The following is a 17,293-nucleotide window of genomic DNA, read 5'->3' as shown; positions in this document are numbered from 1 at the left end:
TGAATTTGTATTTGTAATGTTAATAATTTAAATAATTTTTAAAAAAAATCATGGCACCGTGTGACAGTACGATATTGCCACACAAAAATATCGCAATACTATGGGTATCTTTTTTTCCCCCTGCCCTAGCATTTTCACTGTCTTGTAGACCGCCTGTAGCATAACACTATGACAGAAGTCCTAGCTTTCTATTTCAAAAAGAATGACTGCTCTAAGGGCGGCATGGTGGTGTGGTGGTTAGCACTGTCGCCTCACAGCAAGAGGCTCCCTGGTTCAATCCCAGGAGGGAGCCCTTCTGTGTGGAGTTTGCATGTTCTCCCCGTGTCAGCGGGTACTCTGGCTTCCTCCCACAGTCCAAAGACATGCAGGTTGGGGATAGGTTAATTGGTGACTCTAAATTGTCCGTAGGTGAGAATGTGAGTGTGAGAGGTTGTCTGTCTCTATGTGTCTGGCGACCTGTCCAGGGTGTACCCTGCCTCTCGCCCAATGTCAGCTGGGATAGGCTCCAGCGACCCTAAAGAGGATAAGCGGTTACGAAAATGGACGGATGGATGAATGCTCTAGCTCTCAGTTTTTTATTTTAGATTGATTTTAAACAAGATCATGAAAACAACAACCCCCGGTGGCTGCCCGGAAGAGGTGTGTTTTCAATATGGTTACCATTAAATTCGCTTTTGATTGAGTAATTGATTAATCTACTAATAATTAAAGCTCCACAGTGTTTCCGAAAATGGCAATATAAACAACAATCATTTTAAAAGAATTACTAAGTTACATAGAGTCTCACGTTTTGTCAGGTTTCTTCAGGCTGTTTATGCCTGGATTTACCCCTAACCTTAAATTTGGTGATGCAGTCACTGTGTGGGCCACTTATAGAACTTCGAGCTTGATTTTTCCCAACATACTATTGTAATAAAGGCAGTGGAGCTGTTTGGGTTCTGACATTTATTTATTCCAAACTTCTGTAAATATTAAACCTATCACTTTCTGAGCAGCAGAGGATTTTTATGAGAAAAGAGGCTTTCCTAAACTTTCCAGGCTGAAGACATATTGTGTGCTATCAGTCAGCTGTAGGTTATATAGAGCAGCAAAATGAGCCTTTAATAATGTGAAAAAGTTTCTGTAAGCTGATGAATAGAGTGAAATGTTCAAAGAGAAAACATGTTTTATTGCTGTTATGTAGGGTCATTGAAGAAGAGTCTCAGCAGAGGATATCATGAGTGGCAGATATTTGATATTTAATAAACAGCCAATATCGACCCATCAGTTCATAAGAAACGCCTTCAAATAATACGAGGGAAAGCATCCCACCTTGAGACTAAGCAGAAACAGGATATGTGAGCAGCCCTAACATGGGGATTTGCTTCCCAATCTCTCTCCCTCTCTCTCTGTTGCCCTTTCTGGGAAGTGCAGCAGCCTGTCAATAACTGTCAAGGGCTGTCTCAGTCAGTCAGGCCTGTAAGGTTGCTTGGGCCTCTGGTGAAACAGGAGGATCTAACAGAAACAACCTATAACTGACACAGCTCCAGATCTATGCTCTGTAATCACTGGGGAGCCCACCTCTCAAACTGCAGCCTCGCCAGCCGCCTGACAGTGGACACATGTGCCATGTAATTGCTTTTCATACCATTCAACCTTTTAAAATTGATTACAGGCCATGTAATAGGCTTTACTGAGAAGCAAACAGGCGGGGTGGGGGTGGAATATTGCTTGACACTGTCATGCTGCAAAACGTGGATCTGTAAACAATGTGGCCAGCTCTTCTTTCATGCAGTGAGGCTACGCGCATTGAGTCATCACCCACAAAGGGGCTAATCCCCCCGGGACCTGTGTTTGACAGACCACCTAGCAAATGAATAAAAAAAAAATGAAAATCTCTTGCTGCTCTAAGAGTTGTTTTCTTCTCAGTTACTCAACAGAAGCAGCTGCTCGGCTCTGATGTCTTTGTGCAAGTTGGCATGGTGGTGTACCTAAAAATAAGATTGTGTATATCCTGTCTATGGATACCTGTTTTTGCTTGTGTGTGTGTGTGTGTTTATTTTCAGTTGGGCAAAATGGGTTGTGAGCTTCTGTACATGCTTGTACAGGCGGCTGTTGGTCATTTTTAATAATTATACAATAAGCAATATGCCGCACACATTGGTGATCCTTTCTTTATTAAGAGTTTGGACTGTCTTGTCTTGGCTAACACTAGGATGAAATTAAGGTTACCGTCTTGTGTTGCTTACTTATATACTTTACTAATAATGTAACCCAACTGCAAGAATAAATGATGTCTTTGATTGTCTCCAGTATGCTTGGGCAAAATACTGAAACCCAAATTGCTTCCGACAGCTGTTCCATCGGTGTGTAAATGCTTACTGAGTATCAGGTGACACCACCTATGGTAGCCTCGGCCCCCGGTGTGTGTATGTGTGTGAATGGGTGAATGTGACATGTAGTGTAAAAGCACTTTGAGTGGTCACACGACTAGAAAAGTGCTACACAAGTGCAATCCATTTACCATTTATTTTTTGCAAACCACAGATACTTTACGTTTGTACTCTGTGTTGGTGGTGTAATCATGCCTGAAAATGCCGCCAATGTCACGCTAAAAACAGCCAGTTATGTCGTTTGGTCTTGAACAGTGGTCTGCAGCATTGGCAGCCATCTTGCCTAGGTGTCACATCTTCCACCATTCCTTCCACCTCCTGGTGACAAAGTAATCTTACATACATGTATTCAGAATATATGCCATATACAATTAACTCTGGAACTCTACCTTAAGCAGCCGGGGTGAGGGACAAGAAAGGATTATAACTTGAACTTCCCAAGTGAGGGTGCTACAATTAATCTGCCACCAGTCGTTATCAGCCGATATTCGTTCTGAATAGTGTGAAGGCTGAGCAGTTGATGCAAAATGTGAAACAATTTCTCTTCATGCTGTAAAATTCACTTCTCAGGTGGTTCTGACAAACTGTAGCTGAACATTCACTGTCACATTTCTGGTTTCCTTTTAACCTGACGTGCAGCTCACCTGCCTGTCCTGACTGCAGACACAACGTCTCTCTTTCCCTGTATGCCACACACACCACTGAACGCTTCTGTAAAGGCTGCGATACTGTGCTGTTTTCTGACTGTTTCACATTTAGCTGTGTTTTGTCCTATATGGTGACAACATGACCGACATGGGTCGCTTTGTTGCTGTGACTGGAAAGGCAGGGGGCAATTACAACAATTTTTGGTTTTGATATCATTACTTAAAAACCTCTTGAACTTTTTGGATACATTTATATTTAGATAGTATAGTATAGTATAGTAGTAGTATGGTATAGTATCTGTGCTTTACTCATTAACAGCCATCAGTTGTTTTTACAAGCAATGTTAGCATCTCAATATTGATATATGTGAGAGCGCTAGATGTCAAATGTTACATTTGCCTCCATGTGCAGGGGCAATGTTAATCGCAAATGGGATATGGAGAGCATTTTGCTGAATGAAATTTGAGAGATACAGCTGTGTACAAATGTATGTCTAAAGCCCTTCTAATGTCGGTAGACGTGCTAAATATTTTTTGGCAGTGCAAAATAAAAGTACTGTAAAGCATACATAGCAAAGCATGCAAATCTACTGGTCTTCGAGAGTCAAATCAGATTTCTTTTAGAGTTCATGTTGAGGTTAGCGTGAGAGAGAATGTCAGTGCATTCACCCACAAGTATCACAAATGGAAGTGTGTGTTTTTGAGCACTGTCCTTTCAGTGTCTCCAGCACCTATATTCTGGAGTTCACTCAGCGGTCTACCAGTCCTGGTGCGTGCACAGCCTTTTCCTGCATTTTTGTTCAGGCAATCTTACTCCTTTAGTGTCAAGGATTAGTCTGACACCTCCTGACTCTCTGCCTTTCAAATGAGGAGGACTCCTGCTGAAAAGCTGAGAGGGTGCTCACCATGTAAAGCCAATACTCACACTGCTGACGCTCACCATCTTTGCCCTCCACCTATCTCAGCTCCTGTAAAAAATCCATGAGAAGTCCCCAGTGATCCTGTAGATGTGAGAGGAAGAATGTGTGGTTTTAAAGGACTTTGGCTGTAAGCGGCTCTGTGAAATAGTAATGTCCAACTCAGTCAGGAGACCCAGCAAGGAAAAGTGTATGGTGCTGTCAGGTTGATCTTTCAGGAACCCTTCTCTTCCAGTGTCCACTTTAGTGGAGTTTGCAAAGGATTGATGCTGAGGTAAGCTGTCAATCTAGTGACAGGAATGGGTTGTGGTTTTGAGACACAGCAGGGCCACTTAATACATCAACAGCCTTGTTTGACATCACTTAGCTTTTAAAACAGGAATGGTGTTGAAATGCTAATGCTTACATATCCACAATGACAGTGTTAACATGCTTTTGTTTGGCAAGTATTGCTCATCATCTTAGCTAGGCCTGGGACGATCAGTGATCAAATCGTATATTGGCGATTGGAGGGTTGCCAGGTGATTTGCTAGATATCAAGGCGATTTAAAAAACAAACAAAAAAACCAAAACAAAACGGCGCTCTACCGTGCTTTAAGAGATGTTTTTGGGGGAAATACATGACTGTCAGAGAAGCCCCATTTACAAACAGACCTACAATCCATCTCCTCTCCTCTCCTCTCCTCTCCTCTCCTCTCCTCTCTCTTCTCAGCGGAGGATGCCCTGTCAGCCCTGCGCTGACAGTGACAGGGCGCATCTCTTTGATTCAAAGCTACACAGCCCATTTGCTCATGCTTCGGGGTCGTTCAATAGAGTAATATAATAATAATAAAGACTTTATTAAGGACACAAGCAAGAGGTCCATAGTGACTAAAAAATACATAAATACAGACAATAAAAACAACAATGCAACAATACAATAAAAATGTGCATCAATCACAGTCATAGCAGCCATTATTAACCAGATGTAATCACAGAGGGACAGACATCAGGTAGGCTATCAGCCCTCACATACAGACTGGAGCGCCAGTGGCTCCACAGTCTTGAAGAGAACCGAAACGAGCTCTCCTTACCGTCACACAGGTACAATATGATGTCATTTCCTGAGGCCGACAGTCTGCACATAAATTTGTACATGAGATTGTGTATTACAGCTAGGGTTGGGTACCGAAACTCGGTACTTTTTGTACTTGGTACCGATTCACGTTGGTACTACCGAGTACCGATTCACTTAAAATGAAACGGTGCCAAATTTCGGTACCTGAGGTGGAGGCGGAGCGAGAGTGCATGACTCGCCACCCATATCAGCGGAAACAGCAAAATTGTAGCTTTCTGACAAGACCAAGCACTTGTCGGTAATCTAATGTTTTCACAGCGAAAAATTACAATAAAATGATGTATACCAGAGCTTTCATACAGCTTTGCACACACATTACTCTTGGATGGATTACTCGCGAACGCAGGCTCGCACAGAAATGCCACGCATATCACATGAAAGCGCAGGACCACACACATCATTGTGCTGTCATCCCATCACGCTCTAAATACAGATCAATTGTCTACAAAATAAAAACTTGACAAGTTTCTTTACAATCCATTATACAGATCTTGTTATCAGTCACTTCATATAGTGAGGAATATCGTATCTTACCACGTCTTAGGCTTGCGTGTGTTTCTCCCTGTCTATCCACATTTGTAGTCCGGCTTTCAAGATGCAAATATCTCCATATTGTCCAGTTGACACTCCATCAAACTTTGTATGACAAGACCAGCCACTTCACCTTTGCGCACCCAGACAACTGCAGCCTAATGCATGCTGACAGGGCCGTAGTCACCATATACATTGAGGGGGACACGTGCCCCCCCACCAATGCCCAAAATGTCTCCCCAGTATATAACTGAAACTGAAAAACAAATATTATCTTGGAGGACATCACTGCACTTGGTTGACTATATTTATATTATCTTAGATGTAAATATTGCATGTTTCTTTCAGATAAAACACATTTTTGACTTGTGAATGAGTCAATAGAATTTCTTGCAATAATGAAAAAATGCTGGCAAACATGTCCGCCTGGCACAAACCACATGTTTTGGACAACTGTGAAGTGACAGAATCTCCCAGCATCATGGTTCTTATATTGCCAGATTCCAGAGAGTCTCCCCTCTTCATATATGGTAGAATATGTCTTTTTCCAACTTGCTACGCTGAGATACATGTAAAAATGTAAGAATTTACAATTTTAAGAATCCTACAGATGCTGATGACCTTTTAGCCTTTTCCTTTAAAATCCTATTACACTTACCCTCCTCTTGTTGAACTTCACCACTCTCGCGCCAAAATGGCAACTTTCCACACAAGACATCTAAAGCCTTTTTCAACATTTGGACTGCCCTAAAGAAATGTTACGATCCAGGGCAAAAACCCCTGGGTCGGTGCAAAATCTGTCACAATGGGTTGCTTTAATCAACCTGGTCACACTTTGGAGTCATTAAAACCGGCGCTTGGTCAGTGATTTACGGCGCCAGACATCAATGAAAAAGCCCATCCCTTCATGTGGGTACGATACGCAGCTGTCACGTTATTGAATAATGTCCCTGGTAGCGTCAGGGGGAAACAGTGGTATAACAACCAGAAGTCTGAGTAGGGCAGGCAGGAGAGGTGGTGGATGGATCCAACAACCACCGACTTTCACCCAGGAGGCCAGTGTTTGCTTCCCGTATGTTTGTAAAGCCAAACCCTGTTCTTTTTTTCCTAGACCCAACGATGTGCTTTTGTTGTCTAAACCCAATCACATGCATGTGTTGGCTAAACGTACCTTGTACTTATGTGAAGAGGTCAGAGTGAGAATGTGTTGCTGTGTTGCAAGATGTGTCAGTTTTCACATATGTTTGTCTTTATAATAGCCAAAACAACATGACCTTGTAGTTTGAGCACTTTTGAGTGGTGTCTAATGAGAATACAGTATGAAACTGGGAGCAGGGAAGAAACAGGTAAGTAGCGGCAGGGCTGGGTATCAGTACCCTATACCTGTAAGGTATCAACTAAAATAACCCAGAACCAAGAGGTATTAAAATATTTCCCGTAAAAAAATGCCCACATACGATTCTTTTTGCACCATGATCTGATCCCGAACAATCTGAACTGCCCAGCAGTGGTTCCAAGCTTCAGATTCACTTGAGATCCATTCAGAATGGCTCAGTAACCCGCTTTTGGACTGAGACCCACCAGTTTAGAGCCACTGTGTTAGATAATGTAACCATGTGATGCTAGCAGTTGTCCCTGTCACTGTGTGTGTCTTCCTGTGCTGACTCTCGCAACTCCTGCAGCAGCATCTACAACCCAAACAGTCTGTGGTATATTGTAGTCGAACACAGTGTGCTTGATGGAGTTTGCAGTTCAGAATGCTGAGATGCCACCAAACATTTGCCAACTTCTTCACTTAATGGGTACTGAATGAAGTACTCTATTAGTATCAGAATTATTTTAAGGGTACTGGTATTGGCAGTGGTATCATCATTTTTTTAAAAAAAAATGATACCCAGCCCAAGGTAATGGACACACAAACTTGTTTTTGGTGCTTTACCATTGTGCTTATCCACATCAGTCAAGGATCTCACTAGTCTTGTGCAGCCCTATGTTAACATAAGAGCAGTCAGGGACAGAGGACAAAGTACTGTTTTGTAAGCAGTACAGCGATTCTAAGATTCAGAAAGTCTTGTCGTCTGCACATGGCTTTAAAAGGCAGGTCTGCATGGAGACTGGCTGAGCAGATTCATGCTACCAAGAACCCCATGACCTCAGAATCAACACCACAAAATTGTCAATATGTTGTTTGTGGTCCAGCACCTTGGCATTGTGGTATCTGACAAACATGGCAGCCTCCAGGGTCCACTGGCACAGCTTGTTTCCTAGGAAAAGGTCTTGCAGTCAATATTCCACAAGTCCATAGCCACTTTTTTAAAGCTGCATGACTGTACACCATCATTAAACTCTGCACTTTCTCAGTCCTTCCTTGCATATCCAAACAGACCATGTAATGCTTATTGCCCTAGCAGGTCTCTAAGAGATTGTTGATTTAAATCTGTTTTTGTTCAACATGGTCCCCTGGCTCCCAGGCTTTGTCAGCCAGCCTGAGCCGACAGTACCACCACCATGTCATCTGTGTCCCTGTATGCAGATTGATACCCAGGGCATTTATCAGCTGCAGGTCCACTGCACTGAGCCTTATGTTAAGTCAGGTGGAAACCTGTGACTGGCAGCAGATAGGGTGAGGGAGCATTTTAGAGGCAGTGTTAAAATTAACCAGCGTAATGAGGAAATAAGTGACTTATTGGCGCCGCAGTCATTTCCTTCATTAAGGCTGATATTTATGAGCATCCATCACGAGTGGAGCAGCCAACGCTACGGCTCCAGGTTTATGGAGCGTGGATTGTCACCTTGTTCCAATTATCTGCTACCTTTGGATGTGCTGAATGTTTAAACATTCAGAGAAAAGGACCTGGTGCATCATTAGTTGTTGTACAATGTGAAAAAAAAAGTGAAAGGAGAAGCTCGTCTGGGCTCAGCAGTGTCGGGTTATTTTTATTCATCATGGCAGCAATTAGCTGATTAGAGTAAGGCTGCTCAATGGTGAGGAAGGTGTTGGATGGTGGAGAATTACATGCCCCAACCATTAAATGTGTTAGTGCTTTAAATTATGTTGAAGCAGTGTTTCTCTCTGGTTGAACAATTTCAGCTTTATTAGCAGACTTCCATATAAATTTGTGAAAGCAATAAAAGCTGTTGCCTTGATCTTTAGTCAGCACTGGCATTCATGCTTCTATTTCTGACATTATTGGTAATTACATTAACACAAAGAACACAAAAAATATTTTCAATAAAATAAAATTGCCTACCAGACTGGCCTGTTTTTTATAAATATACTGTACAGTAATCCTCTAAGAATTGAACGTCTAAAGAATAATGGTAGAAATTAACATATTAATCTAAAGCTTTTTGGAAGCCTAAAATGAAGATGTCATTGTAGAGATTTGGACTCACAAGGTTTGGAAACTCATTAAAAATAGTTGATTGGGTATTATAACGGGTAACATACAGTACATAGACGCAGACGCCATGCAGATGGGAGTAAGGAAACAAAAAACAAAATAAGCTGAGCCACTGAATCTCCAAGTCTCTGGAACTCTAAAGCATGGGAGGAATTAACAGCATTCGTCCATAAGATGTTTTGTCATTTGGTGATTTGGTGATGGTGGTGGGAAGAGCTGTCTTAGACGCTGCTTGACAACCTCCCATAGATATTCAGCTGGTTTGTGATCTGGGGACTGCAAAGCCTATAGCAGAGTGGTTCCCAGACCTTTTGACTTGGCCTCTTAAAGCCACAGTGTGTAGGAATTTCTCCCATCTAATGTTGAAATCATATATTGTATTCAAACAGCACTCTAGCGCCTCACTGTTTCAAACACGTATTGCAACAACAGCAGCCGCTGTGTACCAAAAAAGCTATGATAACACTGATGAAACCATGTCATCCGATACTACATGGAGTATTCATTCAGGCTCCTACACAGACACACGCGACGCGAGTTCACAAACCCCCTCCTCACCATGCTGGCTGTGTTTACAATGTAGGACTGTTGGGGCGGATGTAAATTGAAACAAACCAATCACGTCTTGTCCTTTGACAACTGACAAGTGGCTCAACCTCACACACCTCATCCCTCTCCTCGCATTACTGCGCCGCTAACAGCTGTTAGTGGCCAGCGGCACTACTGCCGCATAACAAAGTCCCACTCTTTGAGCATAATGCAGGATCATGTATTATGCAGCATCACGGGAGACGGAATCCTCTTCGCCAAGAAAGTGCAAAAGGGAATCAAAAAGGCAGCGTGACCGGCGAATTCAAAAAACAAGAGTCAGCATTGGGGTTGCCTTTCCCAGGTGGAGAGAGCTGCTGAAGGAGAAAGGTAATACAATCACAGGCCAGCGCTAACAGCGGCTAACAGCTAACAGCGGCGCAGTGATGCGAGGAGAGGGATGAGGCTGTTAGCGACTGGCCGCTAACAGCGGCTAACAGCTAACAGCAGCGCAGTGATGCGAGGAGAGGGATGAGGCTGTTCGCGACTGGCCGCTAACAGCGGCTAACAGCCAACAGCGGCGCTGGCCTGTGATTGCATTACCATTCTCTCTCAGCAGCTCTCTCTACCTGGGAAAGGCTACCCCGATGTGGGCCTTCGTTTTTTGAATTCGCCGGTCACGCTGCCTTTTCTATTCCCTTTTGCGCTTTCTTGGTGACAAGGATTCCGTCTCCCATGATGCTGCATTTACATGATCCTGTATTATGCTCAAAGAGTGGGACTTTGTTTCAAATTTGCCAGGGTAGTAGCGAAGCGCCTCTTGCTCCTCTCCTTTGGCTCCTCAGTCATGCAGTGCTGGCCTGGCTCTCAACGAAAACGCCGAAGGTGGTGCTGTATGTCCCTTGCTGGCGGGTGTATTCTCAAGATGGCGAAACGTAATGGAACCCCACAGACGACTTACCCGCACAATATACAAACAAATCCGAAATTCTCCTTTTACGAGAATAAGTCAGATTATTGGTGGAGGTAATAGTACACCAGTGATGACATATTTATGAATGCAGACATCAATTTTTGCCAATAAACAACTGAAAATGTTACACAATGTCCCTTTAAAATAAAGCAACATCAAGGCGTAAACCATAAACTATTATAACTATAAAACTGGATTATAACTATAAAACGTATTTTTGAATGCTCATTTAGACCTACTTTTCATGTCGATAGGCTAATTTAGACTTAATATGCAGTGTTACCATAAGGCTCAAATATGTTTTGTGGCTCCAGTCAGATTATTTTGAAATATTTTTGGTCAAAAATGGCTCTTAGTTAATGTTGCTGACCTCTTCCTTAGAGGGTCTTTTAGTTCAACCAAACACTGAACATGAGTTTTTGGTGACCAAAACATAGTTAATTTTCATTAATTGAAAACAACACTGAAATAGCAGCAGCTACAGCTCCATGTATACTCTGTGACTCTAGGGTTACACCATGGTTACATTACCTAAACAACGTTGTCACTGTGGTAGTGACTTGTCAGTGGATGGCACCTACCTGCCAATCAAGGCAGCCAGGCCAGCGGTGTAGTGGGTATATGCAGGTTTACAGTATACCTACATATCAGCCAAAAAGTCATTGGTATATATTGGAGAGTATACCCAGCTCATCAACTAACACTGCACCACTGGGCCATGTCCTTAATTAGGTGCAACTTTAGTAACATAAAAATTCATCCCCCTGTACAGTTGTCATGAATGCAAAAATTAGCTATAGAGACCAAAACCTTTTTTTTGTTTGTAAAGCTGGGCATTTTAACATGGCGGTCTATGGGGACTGACTTAAATTTGGAGCCAGCCTCAAAGTGGTCATTAGAGGAACTGCTGTTTTTGGCACTGATGCGTTGGCTTCATTTCTCATTTCATTTCATTATCATTTAGAATATCAATACAATGCATAATTTTAGAGGAAACTATCGAGAAAGCTATCCACACATTCTCAAGCCTAACAAAAAACAAAACTTGCATGCTCATATGAGCATTGACAGGGTCATTGGTTGCCCTGTTACTTTCCGACCACAGCAGCTCAGCAAAGAAATAAAGTCCCCGGAGATGCAAAGTGGGACTTTTTGTTCTGAAAAGTCTGTAACTTTGGAAGATATAATCTTGGCTTGGATAACTCAGACATACAAAGTCTTATTCTGACTTTAGATCAACTTTAGAATGTGTTTTTGCACAGAAAGAGGACTGTGGATTTGTCCCTTGTCCTTTCCCCCGGAGTTGTGTAAATTAATCACCTCTCTTTTGCTGTATTCAGGTATGAACCTAAATGTGAACTGTTTTAAGATAAGATAGGAGAAGATAAGATAAGATACACTTTTATTGATCCCACAATTGAGAAATTCCAGTGTTACAGCAGTCAAGGGGAAAGAGTCAGATTAAAAGATTTTGGTGCTAATAAGGCTGCTGTGTACTTTACTTGACCACCATGCATGTTTGACCTTTTATTTTCAGTTGGTATTTTGAGGCTTCAAAAACCCCCTGATACACTGAGAAGTATATAATCTTTCAATTGAAGTCATAACATACAGTAAAATAATAACATAATAAAGACAGGGACCATTTTGTGAATATAATTTTCTCAGCTGCTGCTGTAATCAACTCCCAAATTATCCTCCTTCCAGTTCACAGGGTTATTTAAAAGTAGATGCAATACCCATTGTTTTGTTGAAATTGCTTTGCAGTTAACAGCCATTATTTATTCACACCACTTGTAAGTAATTCACTTTTATATTTATATATCAAAATTGAAATTGTGTTGGTGAAGTTAGTGAAATATTCAGATCATAGTATCTGCTCATGTAAGAGCTGTCTTGTTTTCCTATAATGTATACTCAGAAGAGAAACTTTGCACTTTAGGAAAAAAACGCCTCCAAAGTTTGCCAGAGTCACAGCACAGTGTGCAGACGGGCACCAGCAACAATCCTTTGAAAATAGCTCTCCTGCAGATACGTGTTGACAAGGCACAGGTTGCACCAGGTTACACAAAGTTCTTACATTCTTTGAGAATCCAACAGTTTGTCTAAAGATGAGAATGATAATTATCTGCAGGGTGTCATCATAAATTGTTCATCGTAAAAAGAAAGAAGAAAGACAAAAGCAAGGCTCTGTGTGACATAGAGGATGTATAATTTATACAGCTAAGAGCTGAGCTGAAGACAGCCTCAGTGTGTGTGGAAAACAGCTTGTGGTAGCTGGTGTAATAGCTTGCCTCCACATGTGGTTATATACTGTATATGGACAAAGAAAGACTGTCGTCCCTGTGAGAGCAAAACTTGGCTTAAATTGCAGGGCTGCCTGTGATTTTCAACATTAAGAAACCCAGGCCACATTGATTTCTTCACAGCATATTCTTTCGCTGTTATTCGTTTTTTAAATGCCATGTATGACATGAATACCTAATTGGCTACAAATGTATTAAAATAGGGTGGAAGCAGGGCTGGAGAGGAATTAAAAATCTGACAGGAGTCAGTTTTGCATCAGATGTGTGCACTGGCCCGAGTTCCTCTGCAGATAGAAATAATGAATTGATTTCATACACCATCCCTGAACCCATCATCCACTTTTATCCCTCTCATCCACCATTATTCAGTTATTCACTGATTATGTAAAAACTGCTGGTGTTGAGCATTCTGTATTGTTTTTCATAACAGTCATATTGTACCTGTATGTTTACTGTTTTTCCTAATTGTTCCACTTGTCATACACAATTCCATGTCATTTACCTGCTTGTACAGCAAAATCTTTCTGCATGCAACAAATGTGTATAAAGTTATACTGTTTATTGTACCGATGGGAGAGGTGGTGGATGGATCCAACAACCACTGACTATTACCCGGTAGGTCGGTGTTCGCTTCCCATTAAGATTGTAAAGCCAAACCCTGTTATTTTTGCCTAAACCTGACCATGTGCTTTTGTTGAAGAAAAAAAACCATCAATTTGGGTACAGATATAGTGCACGTATTTTGAGAGAGATTGTATGCAAACTGTACATTTCCTGTGAAAATGGAAGCATGAAACAGACAATGTATGTAACAGGCAGAAGTTGACATGGCATCCCAGAATGTCAACAACCAATGCATTCATGCAATGCACGTCATATCTCGATGTTGAAGTCCATGACTAAACGTCGATATGTGATTTTCCACTCCTTCGTCTTTGTTAAAGGTCCAGTGTTTAGGATTTAGGCAGATCTATTAGAAGAAATTGAATGTAACAGTCACACCTATGTTGTCATTAGTGAATACTCACCTGAAATCACTGTGTTTCATTACCTTAGAATGAGCCCTTCATAGTTGGTCATCTTCCACAGAGTTCACCTTGTTGCACCACTATATTTATACCAACCTGGTCTTAAAGAAATACGTGAAAAGACCACAACCTTTTCACACCGTATTATGTGGTGCTGGCATGTGTTGTGTTGAAACAACCAGGTCTCACTCCAAAGTTGTCGAAAATTGGTGCTTAGTCAGTAGGGGTGGGGGGAAAAAAATCGATTTTTAGATGCATCGAGATTCTGTCTTGAACGATGCGAGCATTGATGTGGAAAACTCATAATCGATTTTAATTTTATTTTTATATTTATTTTTCAAATTACCGTAACTTCTCGACCATTCACGCTATCGACATAATTCCAACGGATTCTGAAAGCTGAAAAGCAGAGCTTTCCAGTGTTATACGGTACATTACAGTAGTGACGTCATTACCTGTGAAAGAGGGGAGGGAAGTGAGCACAGCAGGAGGAGAGTGACAGCTGACGAGGAGAGTGCAAGTTGGAGTGATTTAGCGGTGTTTTAGCGGGGTTTTGGTGAGTTTTAGTGGAGTTTGGGTGGCGTTTTCTTTGTAAATACTATTTAGTGTTGTAAATAATAGTATGTGTTTTCACCATAGTTCGTAGTTTTGCCATCGTTCGTCTTTTTTGCAATAGTTTGTATTTTTATAGTTCAAAGATAGTTATAGTCAGTTATAGTTTTGTAAATACTGGAGGAGAAATGTCGAGGAGGTTGACGAGGGACAGGAGAGTCCCGTTGAGATGTGTAGTCATCTCAACCACAGTAAGTAATACAGTTTGTATGCACTGGATATGTATTCCTAGTTTTATTACAATAATGTTTTTCAATATCTAGTGTAAATTTTCTTATTGGCTAGTTTTAGAATCGAGAACCATTTTATAATTGAAATCGTTGCCCTCAGAATCGGAATTGAATCGAATCGTGAGGTGCCTAGAGATTCCCACCCCTATTAGTCAGTGACTTTGACGAAAAAAGCTGTCCTTTTACATTAGCATGATACGCGGCTGTTTGCTGTTATTGTTCAGTTGTGCCTGGTGGTATCAGGGGGACACGCGGTGGGACACTGGATCAGCCTGAAATATTGGTCCTCAACCCCAGGGGCTTACTGTTGTCAGACAATACCGATGGGTTCTGAGATTGTACGTTATTGTATTATGGAAGTAGGCCAGTAAATGAACAATTACTCTAAATTGTCAGTGATGACAGATGAGAAGCCCTTTGACCAAAACCAGGCCATAAGACCTTACTGGGCCATATTCCTTAATCTAAGAAAAATGGAGGGAGCATGGTTTTATGCCTTCGTGCTGGCAATAGCTGTGGCCGGAGGCATTATGTTTTGGGGTTGTCTGTCCATCCGCTTGTACGTCTGTATGTTTTTCCCATTCTTGTGAACACAAGAATGGGAAAAACATGTATCTAAGAACACCTCAAGGGAGTTTCTTTAAATTTGGCACATGTCCACTTGGACTCAGTGATGAACTGATTCGTTTTTGGTGGTCAAAGATCAAGGTCACTGTGACCATGTCTGTCAGATTTTCGTGAATGCAATATCTCAAGAACGCCTTGTGGGCATTTCTTCAAATTTGGCACAAAGGTTGACTTGGACTCAAGGATGAACAGATTTGATTTGGGTGGTCAAGGTTAAAGGTCAAGGTCATTGTGAAATTGCATCCATCTCATTCTCATGAAAGTGATATCTCAAGAGGGGGAATTTCTTCAAATTTGGCACAAACCACAGCTTGGACTCATTGATAAACTGATCAGATTTTGGTGATCAAAGGTCAAGGTTAGTGTGACCTTGCGTCTGTCTCATTCATGTGAACATAATATCTCAAGAAATAAGGGAATTTCTTTAAATTTAACACAAATGTCCATTTGGACTGAAGAACAAACTGATTAGAATTTTGTGTTTGAAGGTCAAAGGTCAAGGTCCCTGTGACCATACAAAATATTTTTTTTTGGCCATAACTCACAAAGTGATATGCTAACTATGACAAAATTTCACACAAATGTCTAATAGGATAAAATGGTGAAGTGATGACATTTTATATTCAAAAGGTAAACTCTCAACTTCACTGTGACATCATAATGTTTTGCATAAAGCACTTTTCTGGTCATTACTCAATGTCATATCTCAGAAACAGAACACTTATCTTGGGTGTCCACCTTGAAACTATCCTGATTGTACAGATCTGCCGTGCTGTTGGGCGGACTGTGGGTGTGAAGCATCCGTATTTTCACAGGCGTGGATGTAAACTGAAGGAGAAACTTGACTGGTGGGCAGAGGCATACAACTACAGGGTGCTAATTCTAGTTTTAAACTCATGCTGAGATACAAAATTGGTAATCTCTACCATAAACTAAAACAACATCACCTGTAATTCTATTGCATTGCTGTGCATTTTTTGTGTTGTTCACAAACTGCTATGCTCTTTTTTTGTGACTTTTTTTTTTTTACTCTGTCATGGATGCAGCTTGAAATGTACAGTATATGAGTGAGTATATGACTTAAAATACAGATTTTCAGTAGTATTATAAAATACAACACTGTTACAGTAAAGGGAGTAAACATAATTCAATTCTTCCATGTCTAGTATTCTAGTACATCACTAGTTTTCACCCATAATTCCTCCTGCTTTTACAGCACAGAGCATATCTATTTGCATGCCCCGAATGTGTATACATTAACATATAATGTACCTCACTATGTCATCTAATGGAAGATTTGATCAGAATACATCAGCCCTGTTAGTGCCTGGCTTTGTTCATTTTTTCAGGAAGCACTGAACACAAAGAAAACAGGTAATAACGGTGGTGTGAATAGCTAAAGGAAGTGTGTGTAGTAGCACTATGATAAAGACATCTAGCTGTCCTGCAGTAGGTAATATCAGCATATTATTTCCATTCATTCACCTCCCTACCTGTTTGTTTTATGTGTGGCCTCTCTTTACACCTGCATCCATTCATTTACCCATTTAACAAGGACAACATTGATTGAGAGAGGTGGTGAGAGGGCCGATTCGATTTCAGGGGACAGAATTGGATTTGATGGTGGCGCATAATAGCTTTCATGGGCTTTTACGGCACTGAATAGCTTAGCTGGAGCTGCCTTGATGGGACTGAGGTGTAATTCTGAGAAGGATCCCGCGGATGGCAGGAGCACAAACATCCTGTTCCTTATTTTCCCCAGCCTGCAGAGCTCTCTGTGCTTTACCCAGAGGAGGTGAGCACAGGTAACCATGTGAGGCTGAGACCTACCTTCAAACTAAAAGAATCAAATTCCCTCATACAAAGTCAAGCTCTCACAATCTGAGATTGGTGTTTCCAAAACCATGCTTAGGTCGATGAGCTGCCACGATGAACAATTTTTCGTGAACTCGGCCGGGTGCTCGTCTAACTGAAAGGAAAGGGGCTAACCTGTTGTGAATT

At 41.5% G+C, this 17,293-nt stretch overlaps 1 protein-coding gene across 2 annotated transcripts in view; it reads left to right on the top strand.

Annotated features, from left to right (window-relative positions):
- Positions 1-17,293, top strand: part of unc5db (unc-5 netrin receptor Db) — a 290,100-nt gene that overhangs the window by 119,146 nt on the left and 153,661 nt on the right. The gene's annotated exons all lie outside the window — the stretch shown is intronic.

This window comes from Epinephelus lanceolatus, chromosome 9 (genome assembly GCF_041903045.1).
Source record: "Epinephelus lanceolatus isolate andai-2023 chromosome 9, ASM4190304v1, whole genome shotgun sequence".
In the NCBI taxonomy this organism is placed as follows: Eukaryota; Metazoa; Chordata; class Actinopteri; order Perciformes; family Serranidae; genus Epinephelus; species Epinephelus lanceolatus.
This window is presented reverse-complemented; position numbering and strand designations above follow the sequence as displayed.